Genomic DNA, 16,592 nt, shown 5'->3' with positions numbered 1-16,592 from the left:
CAAATTATGATCTGGAAATCTGAAACATTGAATTTCACTTGTAATAGCATTTTTTCGTTTATTGTCACCTGCCTAAGCTAGTAATCTATAAGTGCTTCATGATGATTACCCCTTACAATACAACCTTTTGAAGGCGATTTTACGAAAGAGCAAAATGAAATTAAAAAGTTAAATAACTTACACATAATTACTGAACAATCTGTTTGAGCCCAGTCTTGAATCCAGATAGGATTCCATAACCAGTATTCTTACCATGATGTTGACATATCACTCCCTCTAGTCCTTATACTGCATTGTTACTAGCCATGATGATCTTTGGCAAGTGTTTTCTTATCTCTGCCGCTCGTGTTTCTTATTTATAAGATGAAATAATATTTTTAGGACTGTCTCTTGGGTCCCTTTAAGCTGCATCACTCTGCTGAATGATTTTGATTTTAAGCTTAGCTGTGCAGGGATTTTCTGAATCTTAGACAAGTATCTAAATCTCGATCTCAGGGATCATTGTAATTTTTAAATACATTGAAACATGCAGTAAAGACCAACAAGATAATTTGTGGCACTGACCTGCAGATCATTGATGCCAACGCTCTTATTCCTTACTGTCTCTGCTTTATATTCCTACTGGTTCTTAGTTAACATCTCAGAAATAACTGTCTTGGCTCAAACCAGGTTGGTAGGCACTAAGAAAACCTACTCCAGACCTTCTCACATTTCCAAATCACATCACACCAATTAGATCCTTTCTTCAATCACAACTACCATCACTACCACCACCACCACCACTGCTGCCGCTGCTGCTGCCATCATCATCCTGATAGGAGAACTCTTACATTCTTTACATTTCCTCCTTTCTCTAAGGAATAGCCTAAGTCACTTTGCCCCTACTTCATTCTATTGTGGGTTCTCAGTACTTTCTTCTAAGCTCTACTTGTAGCTCAGAACATCTTTCTGTCTGCAGAGGAAGCTGCTAAGCCTTTCTTGAGCCACCGGGGAGGTAAGCAAGAAAGGAATTAAACAGAGACACAGACATCAAAGGAATTCATGCTGAATGGAAGGCAGTACTCCAATTAGATCACTTTCCTCGATTCCCAAATGGCAGCTTTCCAAATTTTGACATGCAATCCTCATAAATTACTTTCCTAATCTTTAAAAGAGCAAAATTGTGGAAGAATAGGAAGCTGTGAACTATTTACCCCCAACCCCACCTCAGTGACCCAGTATACACCAGTAGAGGCAACCACAAACCAGTAACCAAGATATTCAACCCAAATTTTCATGATCCACCTCTAATTTTGTCTCTTAACAGCTTTCAAATGCTGGTCAATGCAACCTTTTTTCCCCCTCTTCGTTTCTTAGCTATAACATATGGATAAAAAAAATCTATACATGCCTTGCCTGCCTCACAAGATGTTGTGACAATAAAAAGTGATAATTTGCTGAAAAGGACATTGAAAACTGTAAACTACTACATGAAATCCAGTTATTCCTCCATGATATCAATGTCTACACATCAATCCACAAAGTCATTTGAGGAAAATAATATAACAAGTTCTCACACATAAAACACATTGTCTGGGAGGTTTTTTTTTTATATCAACCAAATTATTATGATGATTGGCCTTCCCAAACCTGATGGGGATATCCAACCCACATCAAACATCTCAATAATCTATAGTGTGGATTTCATGTACAGAAGCTGGGATCAGAAGGAGCAAGAATCATCTCAGAAGCAAAGCACAAATCAAAGCTAGCTAGAGCCAAGAATATGTGTAACTTGGTAACACTCCCTTCCTGTTGGACAGAGGCCCATACAAAAGAAGTCAGCTGACTGATTCAAATGAAACCCCTGTGAGTTTTTGTTTTTGATCCTGCCAGGAGGCTATTCTTTCTTCCAAGTACATTTCTGCCTATGCACTATCATTCCGTTGGCACCTTTGCCCATTCACTGGACTTCAGCGCCCTCTAGGGTGGGGTCTGTCCTCTGAATCACTAGACCAGCTCTGTCCAAGATAAATAATGATAGTGATATTTCAAATGTTCCCTTTAAAATAATCAGGTAGAATTAGTTAAACAATTACTTACTTAGTCTAACATATCCCAAATAGTTCCAACAGGTAAGCAATATAAAAGTTATTGGGAGATTTTTTTCCCTCACATTGTCTTTGAGAAGTGGTGTGTATCTTACATTTGCAGCACATCTCAATTTGAACCAAACACATTGCCAGCGCTTAACAGTTATGCATGGCTTGTAACTACCAGTACTAGAGTGGGACACTGCCATGCTCAAGCCTTCATCCAGTGACATTTGTGCTCATGAGATAACTCGGTTGGGACTCTCTGTGTCTCCATAGTAATAGGCAGGAATTAATAGTCTCTCTAATTCTCTTCTGCTTAATAACCACCAAATGCCTCCAAATGCACAGTTGAAACATACAGATTCTTCTCTTCTAGTAAATTATGCATGTTCTGTTCCTAACTTGTGATATTTTAGCATATAATTTATCGACTTTACAATGCTGTGAAAAGCGACACAGACTGGTATAACAGACACCTTTCATCACATGTTAAATGGTGATCTTTTCTCAGGCTATCAGTATTCTATCTAATATTCCCAAGTGATCGTTGGCAGTGCAGTGGTCCCTAGCTCAAAGTCACTTTAGCCATCACGAGGCAAACCACCAATACTCCATAGTGCTGTGATGTTGAGTATGCTAGGTGCACTAAATGTAATTTTGATTTCTGATGTTCCCAACCTATGACAGGTTTAATTAGGATGTAACTCTACTATAAGTTGAGGAACATCTATAGTTGAGTGAAACTGTACTATTAAGGGGAGAAATTCAGGTCAAGGTGTGCGGGGAGAGTGGCAAATGTACTGGATGTAGGGGAAGACCTTGTCAGAATTCTCAACTCCAAAGGCGCAGGCAGCTACATACCTCCTTTTGAGTAAGGACGGGCCTATCCGGCAAGTGGCCAAGACATAAGGGAGAGTTGAGGAGCTTTGTGAGTTAAGGATGACAGAGTTAGTGAATGCAATCACCTCGAGTGTTTCTTGGCTCAAGATTTAATTCAACAAGCATGTGTTGAGTACTTACTATATATCCTGCTAGACAGTGAAACCCTGAAAATAGGGACCCTCTCTTCCTCATCTCCTTATGGCCAATGTCTCAACTGGTGAGTTTATGTAACTTCAGCCAAAAGCAAAAGACATTTGATGTTTTCATTTTTTTCTATGCAGTTTTACTTTAGATAAGTAAACATAAGGAATTTGGGAAGATTTCTTAGACACTGATATCCATAGGTGTGTGTTGTTGAGGGCTCTGGGATAATAGCCACAACTCAACTTCCATTGTTTCGCAGAGAAAAGAAATGAAGTAACCAGATGCTGATTAAAGATATTTTCGCAGCTGGAAGATGGTGGCTCACACATGTAATCTTAGCTACTCAGGAGGCTGAGATCTGAGGATCACCGTTTGAAGCCAGCCCTGGCAGGAAAGTAAGTGAGATTCCTATCTCTAATTAAGGACCAGAAAACTGGAAGCTTAAAGTACTAGAACAATAGCCTTGAGCAAAAGAGCTCAGGGACAGCACCCAAGCACTGAGTTCAAGCCCCACGATCACCAACAACAAAAATATATATTTTTTGCAGTTAGGTAACTTCTGTAGGAAATAATTAGACAGTAATAGAATTTAACAGAGTGTAGTCTGCTTTATTTTTAACGGCCCCAGACATTGCTAGAGAAAGGGAAGATCACCAGTATCCCTTATATTAGGGACCTGCAGAGTTTTGTCCCCAATTGCATGCTTATAATTCTTTTTCTTTCTGTTTTTTTTTCTGCCATCCTGGGGCTTGAACTCTAACCCAGGCACGTGTCCCTGAGCTCCTTCTTTTTGCTCAAGGCTAGCCCTCTACCACTTGCTCCACAGGGATATTTCTTGCTTTTTCTGTGATTAATTGGAGCTAAGTCTCATGGACTTTCTTGCCTTGACTGGCTTTGAACTGTGATCCTCAAATCTTTGCCTCCTGAGTAGCTAAGATTATAGGCATGAGCCACTGGTGCCTGCTAATGTATTCTTAGAAACTCATTTCAAGCCTACCCCCCCCCCCCCATTCGTTCTCTTTCTCCTCTTCCTTCTCCTTCTTTTGCAGGTGCTGAGGTTTAAATTCAGGGCCTTGAGCTTGCTAGGCAGCTTAATTTTTCTGCTTAGGTTGGCCTCAGGCTGTGGTCCTCCAGATCTCAACCTCCCGAATAGCAAAGATCACAGGTGCAAGCCACCAGCACCTGTTTGCATCTCAAGATATCAAAGTTTCAATCCTTACAAGGTACCAAACTCTATGGATCATTTTGCAAACTACAAAATCACTTAAAATGTAACATCATTAAGCTGGGTCAATCTATAAAGCATCCCAAACAGTACTCATTATAGAAAAGTCTGGAATAAATGCTTCCTGGCTTAGAACCTCTTTCTAGGGAATCACTAACTTCACTGAAACACAGAAATGCATGATCAGCTTGTATGTGGTCCATGGTCCATGTGAAGAAAGGCCAATCAGAGATGGATTTGGCTCCAATGATTCACCTTTAATACTGTAGTAAAAACCTAGAATGCATTTGCACACAGAAAAACTGTTGTGGATTACATTCCAGTCTATTTCATAAGGTCTTGACAAAGACTGTTGAACCCAAAGTACCATTGAAAATTAACACTTGAATGATGAAAATAGTGGGATGCTGTCTGCCATAGCTAGAAATTAAGCACCAGAAACAAATAAGAGCTTTGAAAAAAAGAGTTTGATACTCCAAATAAATGCTGCAACCATAGTAGGAGTTAGTCCATTGCTGGTCACTGTGTTTCCATCACAGGAGTTTGTGGCTCAGATTCCCCCAACTCTTACTCTTCCCCAGTGATTTGAGTTTGTTCTCTCTAAGATCTAGGGGCTGCCTTTTATAAACTTCTCCTATGAAAGAAAGACACATTCCTACCCCAGCAGCTTTGGCAACAGGTCAAATGTAGCCCTTTCCCAGTACTGCTTTCCTGGGGGAGGGTTGCGGGGAGCAATATTACCAAACCACTCCCAAGCTTGGCTTTTCCTAGAGTGAGGTTAGAGAAGAGGAAGTCTTTAAGGTGAATATCTTTTCTGATTGGGAGAAAGGAGAAATCAGAAGACTTGAGGTTGGTCCTTCTGCTTGAGAGTGGAGATTAGGGAAATAATTACAAAAAATTTAGGGCTGTTTAATAATAAAACATTCATGAATTTAAGACTGTAAAGGGATATGTTTAGGGGAAAATCATGAAGTGATGTTGTGGGTGAATATTATAGAAGTACTTCACATATGTGAAAGAAGCACAACTCACCAAACTGTTAAAAGAGAGGAGTAAGCGGGGGATAGGAAAGAGGAATACAGATTAAATTTTATCAAAGTACATTGTGTGCATGTTATAAATATCACACTAAAATCCTTTGTACAATTTATAGTAATAAAATTTTAAAGTCAAAGAAATGGAAACCAAATAAAAGCCATAAAACTGAACTTAAGGGTCTGGGGATATGGCCTAGTGGCAAGAGAGCCTGCCTCGTATACAAAAGGCCCTGGGTTCGATTCCCCAGCACCACATATACAGAAAACGGCAGAAGTGGCGCTGTGGCTCAAGTGGCAGAGTGCTAGCCTTGAGCAAAAGGAAGCCAGGGACAGTGCTCAGGCCCTGAGTCCAAGGCCCAGGACTGGCCAAAAAACAAAAAAACAAAACAACAAAAAAAAAAACCTGAACTTAATATTTGTGAAGTTGATGTAGTGGTACATTTTATCAAACACTGAAGTAAAAAAAAAAATTCAGATCTTACTGTTTATAAAGGCCACAGAAAAACTTTAAGATGCTCCAAGAATAGTACTGTGGCCAAGCCAAGGATTCCAAGGATGTAGAACAATTATCAGAGGGAGAGTTGAACTTGCTCCTAGACTGATTTCAACCTCAGTATGGATCTTGGCAAAAAATAACTGACTACAGTTTCAGAAAATTTTTGCTATTGAGAGCCAGCATCTAGAAGCATATAGTAAGGGAAGGTTGAAAATTAACAACCTGTAGCATAATTAAAAGTGAATACCTTTAGGCTTACTACTTGTGCTTTCAGGGCAGAAAAACACTTATAATTGGTAAAAAAAAAAAAAAAAGTGCACAGGATGATCAGTGTAATATTGCTGATAGCCTTGAAAACAAGTATCCAAGTATACATACATACACATGCATACATATACATATATAAACATGCTATCGAATATATTTAGTAGCTTAAAAAGGAAGTAAATTTGTATCTATTGATGTGAAAACACTTGAATACAGACTTGTAAAATGAAAACAAGTTTTAAAATCAATATGAGCCTAAAGAAAACTTATAAAACCATCTATTGTTTCTCTGAATATAAAATAGGTCCTATAGAAATACATAAAGTACACACATACAATTGCATTGCATCAAGGATTGAAAATAGAGACATTTTATTCCCTGGGGACGTGGGGTTTTTATTTTTCAAGGAAGGGACATGAAAGTAGCTTTCCACATCTGCTCTGTATGCTCTATTATTTGTTAGATATGCCTTAGTATATTGGGATGTCAAATAGAAATTAGGACACCAACTGGAAAGGAATTCAGCAAGGCAAAGTTTACTTGTGCAGAAGGGTGCACCATCAGCAAAAATTCTGGCAAGTAAGCACACAGAGCAGGTAGGCTGCTCCCTTTTTATCTCTAACCCAGCAGGCCTTGACCCTCTGATCCCATTGGCTGAGCTCAGGTTCACAATCTGCAAAGGAATGTGGCTTAATTAACAGAAACCGGATATAACTAAAATTCAGTGAGCTTATAATTAAAGTGTAGCAGGTAAAGAGTGTAACTAAAATGTTTCAAGGGCTAAGCCATCTGGCCAAAGCAGGAATTTTTCAGAAAAACATTCTCATGAGATTGACAGAAAGGAAGCAACCCATTTTGAGAGAAAAAAAAAGGATTCTTTACATGTATGTATTTATATATATACAATGGGAAAATGTTTATGAAGTAGTTGTATAATTTAAAAATTATGTGCAAATAATACCAAAGCTTGAACATATTATATATGATATTAGGGTAGATGTAGGTATGAGATTATTATGTCTTATTTCCTTTGGAACTCATGTCTGAGCATGTCTGATGGGGAAGAATTGCTAGCAATCTATTTTTGAGACATAGAAACTCCTAGAAAGCATGTTTATCCCAAGGGATGAGAGAGGAACGCTTGTACTTGTGGCCTAGTAACTAAGAATACGTAGAAAAAGGAGCAGGTGTGAGCCAAGCCCTGGTGAATTTTTAACTGACAGTGCATTGTGCTCATAAATAGAGACACTGAATTGAAACCCCATTTGTACAACTACTTAAATAATAAAATAATAAAAACATAATAATAATAATAGAAAGTAGCTCCAGAGAGGCGCAGTGGATACAGAATGCAGTGGAGGCCCACTATTCTTCATCTATGCTCCTTGTCTTTTTCCTGCAGAATAAATATCATCAAGTGACTCAGAGTTTAAAAACCTTTATATTGCTGCCTCCCTTTTCACTGTTCCCACAGATAACTAATCAAATCTGTCAGTAGGGTTTCAATATGAGTTTGCAACCCAGTTCCTTGTCTCTTTTCCACTTTGTTCTTATGAGGAGAACTGCAACATTTTTCTGCCTCACCCTATGTTGCCAGCAAAATGGTTTGGAAACACTGAAGATTATTTTATCTTCTTAAAGTCTAATGGCTCTTCTAAATTGCTTGGGAAGTATTTCTGGCCCATAGCTTAAGCACATCCAGGCAGAATAGAAATGACTTGTTTCCCTAACATGATTTTACATACAGGATTTCATGTGTGTTATTCCTTCTGCTCAAAATGTCCTCTGTTGACTCCTCCTTCTGGTGAATTCCTACTTACCCTTCAAAACCCAGTTGACAAAACTCTATCACTTCCTTTTCCAACCAGAGGCAGTGACTCTATCCTCTGATCCTTCAAAACCTGTCACAAATATCTATCACATGATGGCATTAGATTACAAGCTTGACTGTCTCTGCAGATCATGAGCTTTTCCAGAATGACTCTTCAATCCTTCAACAAAATTAAGTATAACATCGTTTTTCCGCTTTTAAAAATTATCTTTAAGTAGTTGTACACAGGAGTTTCAACAAATAAGTTTATGAATACAATGTATCTCGATCAATGTCACTTTCATCATTCTCCCCCATGACTCCCAACCCACTCCTCCCTTCAATTTCCTTAATTTTGTAGGACATACATTGAATTTTGGCCCTAGGATGGCCACAGTTAACAAAGTAGACAAATCTCTTGGCATTTGGGGGAGGGGAAAGGAGAGAAAAACCAACACACACACACACACACACACACACACACACACACACACACACACACACACACACACCAGTTGTTGAAAAACAAAAGAAAAATTTTGGGTAAGGGGACTGAGAACATGAATTTGAAAATCAGATAAAGGAGTAAAGGGAGGAGTTGGAAATCTCTGCTATTTTGGCTATGTATTTTAGGTCAGAAATGGCCTCTCTAAGAAGTTACATTTGAGCAGAAACAAATTAAGTATGTGTGTAGAGGTAACACGTGAGGTGTGAATGTGTGTGAGAAGAAACAGCTAGTACAGGAGAAACATGTGGAAGATGAGATAGGGGATACCCAGGGCTTGAGGACCATGGTAAATTTAGATTTTATTCTGGGGATTGAAGGAGAGTGATTGGTGTAGAGGAGTGACCTGATTTACTGTTTCACTGGGTCATTCAGGAAAAGAGGCAACATGGAGTAAGGGACAGAGGTAGGAAAAGGGAGGATTATTAGGCTCCTGCTAATTTAGAGGTAGATTTGTCATTATTTGGAAATGGCAGATTCTACAAGCAATTACTGAAAAACCAAAGGTTAGGTTTGGGGCCCAAGTAACTAGGAGATGATAGGAAGTGAAGCTGTGTGTGTGAGAGAGTATGTGTATGTGTATATACACACGCACATGTGCTACTACTACTGCTTCAACACAGAGCCTTGTGGTCTTCACCCTTGGTCTCAGCCCAAAAGGCAGAGAAACAATGTCCTTTGTGCACTTGTTTGGTTTTTGTTGCTCAAGGCTAGTACTGTACCACTTGAGCCACACCTCCCCCATGTCAGAATTTTGCTAGTAAATTAGAGATAATAAGAGTCACAAAGACTTTTCTGCTTGGGCTGGCTTCAGATCTTAATCCTTACTTAGATCTCAGTCTCCTGAGTAGCTTAGGCTATAGGTATGAGACGCTGGTGTCCAGCTTGAATAGTCGAATTTTAATTCTTGTCATGCATCCTCTTCACATGGTACTTAATATATAGCAGTGTCAAGAACTTTTGATTGAAATGTGACTGGTAACTATCTAATCACTAGCATGTCCAGCCTCATTAAGCACTTTCATGAATGTTTTTAATTTTGATACATAATTTTAGGTCAAAGATCTGGTGCCGGGATTTCACTCCAGCAGAGGTGCTTGTTTGTGTCACTGTGTGCCGTGTCTGTGCACACATGCATGTGCCTGTGTTTTTATTTCCACAGAGGATGTGACTGGAAGGAATGCCAGTGCCCTAGCTTTGGCTGTACATAGTATTTCATTTCCTTACAATGCTCCTGTATTTGTAACATTCATTTTAAAGGAGGAATAATTAGGATCTAAGAAGGCATGGGAAAAATTCAGTGGAGCCTTGGAATAGAAGAGCAGACACACACACACACACACACACACACACACACACACAATCAATCAATTCCTTCAGTAGGACTTACATATCTTCAGCCAGTTTGACATCAATTCTCTTGTCATAACACATTTGTACTAACGTGCTGAATTGAAAAACAAGAAACCCAAGCCTGTGATCCTAGCACTCAGGAGGCTCAGATAGGAGGATTGCAAGTTTGAGGACTGAGTTACTCAGGGAAACCCTGTCTGAAAAAATAGGTTTTTAATTTAATCACTGAAGGTGTGTTTTACTCCTCACTCTATCTGGCAGCTTTTGGGTGATGGGTGTCTCCTTTGAGGCGACAATATACGTTTGGTCTGGAATGAAGGAGTAAAAGAAGAGACTGGGGTTTCTTAAATGCTGAGTCTAAGGTCAGTAAAAAGCCAGAACAACATGTATCTTTACCAATGCTCCTGATGAAATGGTGGAGATAGGACATAGTTTTCCTGAAAAGGTGAAGTTCTATGAAACCTTGCACTCAAAAGTACAAGGTGAAATTATAGTTGCGGCAAAGCACCTAAAATCTATGCTACTTGATGGTCCCAGCACTATCTAAATTGCTAGCACATAACACAAAATGAGTATTGTGGTACAATGTAAGAAGACATGCTAAAATCATACTAAACAAAGCATATGTTTCTCTTTTTAGAAAGCAAAACAAGCAGGGTGCTGGTGGCTCATATCTGGAATCCTAGCTACTGAGGAGGCTGAGATCTGAGGATTGTGGTTAGAAGCCAGCCTGGGTAGAATAGTCCCTGTGAGTCTCTTATATCCAATTAACTACTCAGAAACTGGAAGTGGTGCTGTGGCTCAAGTGGTAAAGTGCTAGCTTTGAGCACCTAGAGGCTCTGGGACAGAGTTCGTGCTTCATAACTGACAAAAAAGAAGAAAAGAAAGGAAAGAGGAAGGAAGGAGGGAAGGAAGGAAGGAAGGGAGGAAGGAAGGAAGGAAGGAAAAGAAAGAAGAACAAAAGATGTAATAACTATGCAATTTAAACCTTAGAAAATCAGCTTACTTTAATGAACAGGAATTTTGATTGATAAAAGATGGCTACAGTTTCGTGGGCGGGGTGAGAGGGGGTACTGGGAATGGAAGCCAGGGACTGACATGTGCTAAGCAAACACTCTATCATTAAACCGACCCCCTCCAAGCCCCTGTATATTGTTCATGTCTCCTAGTGACAAGTAGACTTCCTGTCTCTGAATATAAGCCTGCCTTTTCAACTCTCCTAGGACTAGGACTTTTAGCTTATAAAGTCTTGAGCTTTTACCAGGGACTACTAGTACAGGAGTACTAGAGCTGGGAATGCCAGCTGCCAGGTAAATCCAACCATCCAAAGTCAATGTGCTATGAGGAAGTCTGAACTAGACACATGGGAGGGAGAAAAGAGAGGAGGGAAAGGGATAGGGAGGGGGAAATAGTGCCAGTCAGACAGACACAGAAACTGATTAGCTGCAACTGTAGTGGAGGAGAGAAGAGAAAATACCCAATGTCTCAGCTATTCTAGGCCCTGTCCCTTAAAGTTAGCTTAGCTGAGAGGAAATGGTGTGAAGCAGAGAGATGTCCCTACACAGTCTTGCTAAATTGGTAATACTTGAGTAAATCAAATATTTTGGTTATTTCAAGCCACTATATTTTAAGTCTATTTCTAACATAGCAATTGAAAACTGAAATGGTAAGAAAATACAGAATCAAAGTTGCTGAATTATAAAAAATTATGAAACACAATGACGGAAGCTGGGCACCAGTGGTTCATGCCTGTTCTCCTAGCTACTCAGGAGCCTGAAATCTAAGGATTGAGGCTTGAAGCCTGACTGAGCAGAAAAGTCTGTATTATCTCCAACTACCCAGCAAAACCTGCACTGGAGGCATGGCTGAAGTGGTAGAACACTGGCTCTCCTTACTCAAAAGACAAAGCACACAAAGCCCTGAATTCAAGCCCCAGTACCAGCACATACACATAGAAAAACCATTTGGAGGGTAAATGGAAACGAAATAGATCAACTGAGGGTTCCAGTCATCCACAGCTTAACTGCTTAGCTGTATTAGATGCTTTACCTTAAGTTGGTGGAACCTGCTGGCACATGTTAAATGTTAATGTTAAAATGCTTGGATGAAATCAAGCAAAATGAGTGCAATCTTCACATTATATTGATGTCCTTACTCCACTTACCAACAATGCTTGACTGTAGATGATAAAATTGTTCTTTCTTTAAAAACCTCATGTCATTCATAGTACAAAGAATAAAACTGTGGCCCTACAGGCCAAATCCATATGAGTCACTGTGGGTAAATGTTAACAGCAAGAGAGGATGACACACACAGATTAGGATTAGAAGAAAATTTCTTCAATATGTTGGAAGGCAGTTATGCAAAATTTAGAGCTAGCTTACTATCTAGCAGTGAAATACTTTCTCTCAGAGCAAGAACAAGATAGGGTTTCCCAATCTTAGTGTCTCAATTTAACATTGCTCTGGAGATTCTAGCCAGCCTAACAGGTAAGAAAAAGAAGCTAATGGCACCCAGAATGAAAAGAAGGAAGTAAACCATTTTCATCCACAATGTGATCCTTTATATAAAATGAAATGAACAAAACAAGAGACTCTACATTAAAATGACCAGAACTAATAAGCAAGATTATCAAAGTCATTGAATACAATATAAAGAGTTTTTTTTAAATCTGCTTATTTTTCTATATTAACATCAATCTGAAACTGAAAGTAAGAGCAAAATGCCATTCCCAGAAGCATTAAAAATAATAAAATTCACCAGGTACTGGTGTCTCACACCTGTAATTCTAGCTACCCAGGAGGGTAAGATCTGAGGATCATGGTTCAGAGCCATCCTAGGCAGGAAATGATATGAAACTCTTATCTCCTATTAACCATCAAAAGAAAGACAGAGTAGAGCTGTGGCTTAGGGGGTAGGGCACTACTAACCTTGAGCACAAAAGCTCAGGGACAGTGCCCATGCCCTAAGTTCAAGCCCCAAGACCAGCATGCACGCATGCACATGAATACCCAGACTGGATGAGCATATTTGTTGATCATATAAGGAACTTGTTTCCAGCATACAAAAAGAAACTTTAACACTCAAACATAAAGGAATAACTCAGCTAAAGGGGACAAAATATTTTTGTTTTATTTTATTTTATTTTTGCCAGTCCTGGGCATGGACTCAGGGCCTGAGCACTCTCCCTGGCTTCTTTGTCCTTAAGGCTAGCACTCTGCCACTTGAGCCACTGCGCCACTTCTGGCCATTTTCCATTTACATGGTGCCAAGGAATCGAACCCAGGGCTTCATGTATACAAGGCAAGCACTCTTGCCACTAGGCCATATTCCCAGCCCTTAAATATTTTTAAAATATTTGAAATCTTACTGTTTTGATTGGACATTATTCTGGAGTTTTTAGCCAGTGTAATAAGTGGAAAAAAAGTAACTAATGGTATTTAGATCGAAAAGAAAGACGTAAAATTGTCTATCTGCAATGTAATCCTTTGTATAAAAAATCCTAGGGAATCTATAAAAATAAACTACACAAAATGATGCATATCAAACTTCAGAGCTTCTGCATGGCAAAGGACATAGCTTGTAAGATAAATAGAAAGCCCTCAACTTAGGAAAAAATCTTCACTGGCCATACATCAGACAAGGGTCTCATATCTAAGATATACGTAGAACTCAAAAACCCCCAAAACAAATCCTCAAAGAAGCAACTACCTCCTTAATAAATGGGCTAAAGACCTAAAAAGAGACTTCTCTGAAGAGGAAATAAGAATGGCCAAGAGGCACATGAAGAAGTGGTCAGAAAAAAAAAAGAAGTGGTCAGTATCACTGGCTATAAAAGAAGTGCAAATCAAAACAACATCGAGATTCTACCTCGCTCCAGGTAAGAATGTCCATTATCAAGAAAACCAATAACAAAAGATGCTGGCAGGTTTTTGGCCAAAAGGGAACCCTACTACACCTTTGGTGGGAGTGTAAACTTGTTCAACCACTTGGGAAAGCAGTATGGAGGTTCTTCAAAGGCTAAACATAGAGCTTGCCTGTGAACCAGCAGCTCCACTTTGGCATTTACTCAAATGATTAAAAGCAAGACCACATTAAAGCTACCAGCACAACTATGTTCATCACAGCACAATTTGTCATTGCTAAAATATTGAACCAACCCAGATGCCCTTCAGTAGATGAATGGATCAAGAAAATGTGGTACATATACACAATGGAATTATATGCCTCTATCAGAAACAATGACATTGCCCCATTCCAAAGGAAATGAAAGACTTAGAAAAAAAAATCATACTAAGTGAAGGAGCCAGACTCAAAGAAACATAGACTCTGTGGTTTCCTTCATTGGTAATAATTAGTACATGTCTTGGATAGTCCTAGCAGAAGACCACAGTAGCTTAATAGCTATGTACATATGAACATATAAGATGATGCTAAGTGACATGAACTCCAAGTTATGGAAATAAGTGGTTTATCATTGTTGTTGTTATTTTCAATGTACCATGTAAAATTGTGACATTTTCCTCTGTCTTTCTTCCCCATGTTTTACCCCTGATGTCACTGTAACTGATTTTAGTACCCTGGGTATTATATGTATGTTTATCAGAACTAGGGAAGGGAAGGGGAACATCAAAATGGAGAGACAAAGGATAAAAGATGAATCAATGCAACAGCAATACTAACAAAATTATATGCTGTAAATCAACTGTACAACTCATGGGGGGAGGGAAGTGGGGAAGAGAGAAAGTGGGAGAAAAATGAGGGACGAGGTAACAAATTTGATAAGAAATGTACTCACTGCCTTACGTATGAAACTGTAACCCATCTGTACATCATTTTGACAATAAATATATTTTAAAAAGATGCATAGAGACCAAAGATGTTCATCATCATTAGTCATTAGGGAAATGCAAATTAAAATTGAAAATTAAAAAAAGAAACAGTACATCCTCCTGGTAGAAGGAATAAGTCAACAAAAACTAAACTAGAATTAACACCAAATGATAAAAATAAGGGGAAGCAATCATTTACACTTCTAACAGGAATAGTGCATCATCCCACACCTAAGTATTTACTCAAGAGACTTAAACATGTATTCTCGTGAAAGGACTTAATACGTATCTATCTGTAAGTGACAGAACTACACTTCTCAAATGCACTTCAAATGGTGAATGGGTGAACTAGTTGTGGTAGATCTGCATCTCAGATCAAACACTTAAAACAGTGAATTATTAATACACATAATACTAAGGCTAAATTTCATTATGTCTTAAGCTAATTAAATCAGACCTAAACGATCTGTATGTAAACAATTCTGTTTATGTAGCATTTTGGATAGGTTAGAACTATAGTATTGGCGGACAGGTTAGCAAATTGTCAGGGTATCGATAAAGGAGGGTTTGTCGACAATGGAGCAGAACAAGGGGATTTTAGAGTGGCAAAGCTGTTTTGTTATCATCTTTGTGTGATAATTGCATGAACTATGCATCCTAAAGAAATAATGTTATTGTATGTAAATTAAATATGTGATAGCATTCTTATTTCAATCCAGCATATGTGACTTGCTTTACTTTTGGAGATGCAAATATTTCTCTTTATATCTGTAGTTGATTAAAATTTCACATGATTGTATGTTGTTCTTATTGTTGCATGTTCTACATAGGTCTTTTTGATTTATAAATGCACACTTTTCAGTTCTAGGAAATATTCTTGAATTCTTTTCTTATAGATTTCAGTGTTCTCATGTTTTCTTTTTGTGTTATTTTGGTAGTCAGGTGTTAGAGCTCTGGGTTCTTTTTTTTTTTCTCTTTAAGTATTTCTACTGAGAGAATTCACATTCCATAAAATTCACTATTTATAGCATGCAGTTTAACGGGTTTTAGTATTCACAAAACTACATCTATCACTTCAACCTATGTTTAGAGCCTTATCATCACCTATAAGAAACCATGAAGAACCTCTAGCTAACTATGCTTATTACTCATTTTCTTCCCATCATTAGAATACATTTTCTTTTCTTTTATATTCTGTATCCCTGTCTTCTTATACTACTTTATTTAAATTTTCTTTGTAAAATTTAATCCTACATGCAACTGTTAGATTGAGTATAATAGCCTTTTGCCAAACAGTAAAAAAAAAACAAAACAGAAAGACAATGTGTGCTTAACTTAGAGAGAGGCAACTACCAACATTGTGCAAGCCTTTCCTACCAAGAGAACTAACCAGCTTGTCAATAAATATCAAAGTGCTGTCAGAAGCTGAGTGGGATATTCAGGCACCTTTACCACTTGATTGTGACTGGAAGACTCTTTTCATAGGACATGCTGTCCAAGCATGGTGCTTTCATCTGCCACACAGCATGAAATACATATAGCTCATTTGTTGGCTGGTGGTTTTCAAATATGTCCACACAAGCCTTATAGAGAAAGCTCATAATGAAGACCATGTAGAATGGATCTGAGGCCTTCTTGGTGAGGCCTGGAAAGGATTGAATACTCACAGTGGAATTTTTCCTGATGGACAAAAAAAAGGAAAGTGGAAATTACCCAAAAGTTAGCCAACTTGTAAATGAATAAATTGTGGTGTATTCATAAATGGAATATTATGGAATATTATTCAGTCATAAGCAGGAACAAGATACTTATACCTGATTATACTATGCTGAATGAAATAAGAAGCAGCCAGATACAAAAGGCTACATATTGTGCAATTCTACTTGTATGCAATATCCAGAATAAGCAAATCTATACAGTCAGAGAATAGATGGCCAATATCCAAAGATTAAAAGAAATGGGGTT

This window comes from Perognathus longimembris, chromosome 4 (assembly GCF_023159225.1).
Source record: "Perognathus longimembris pacificus isolate PPM17 chromosome 4, ASM2315922v1, whole genome shotgun sequence".
NCBI classification, from domain to species: domain Eukaryota; kingdom Metazoa; phylum Chordata; class Mammalia; order Rodentia; family Heteromyidae; genus Perognathus; species Perognathus longimembris.
This window is presented reverse-complemented; position numbering follows the sequence as displayed.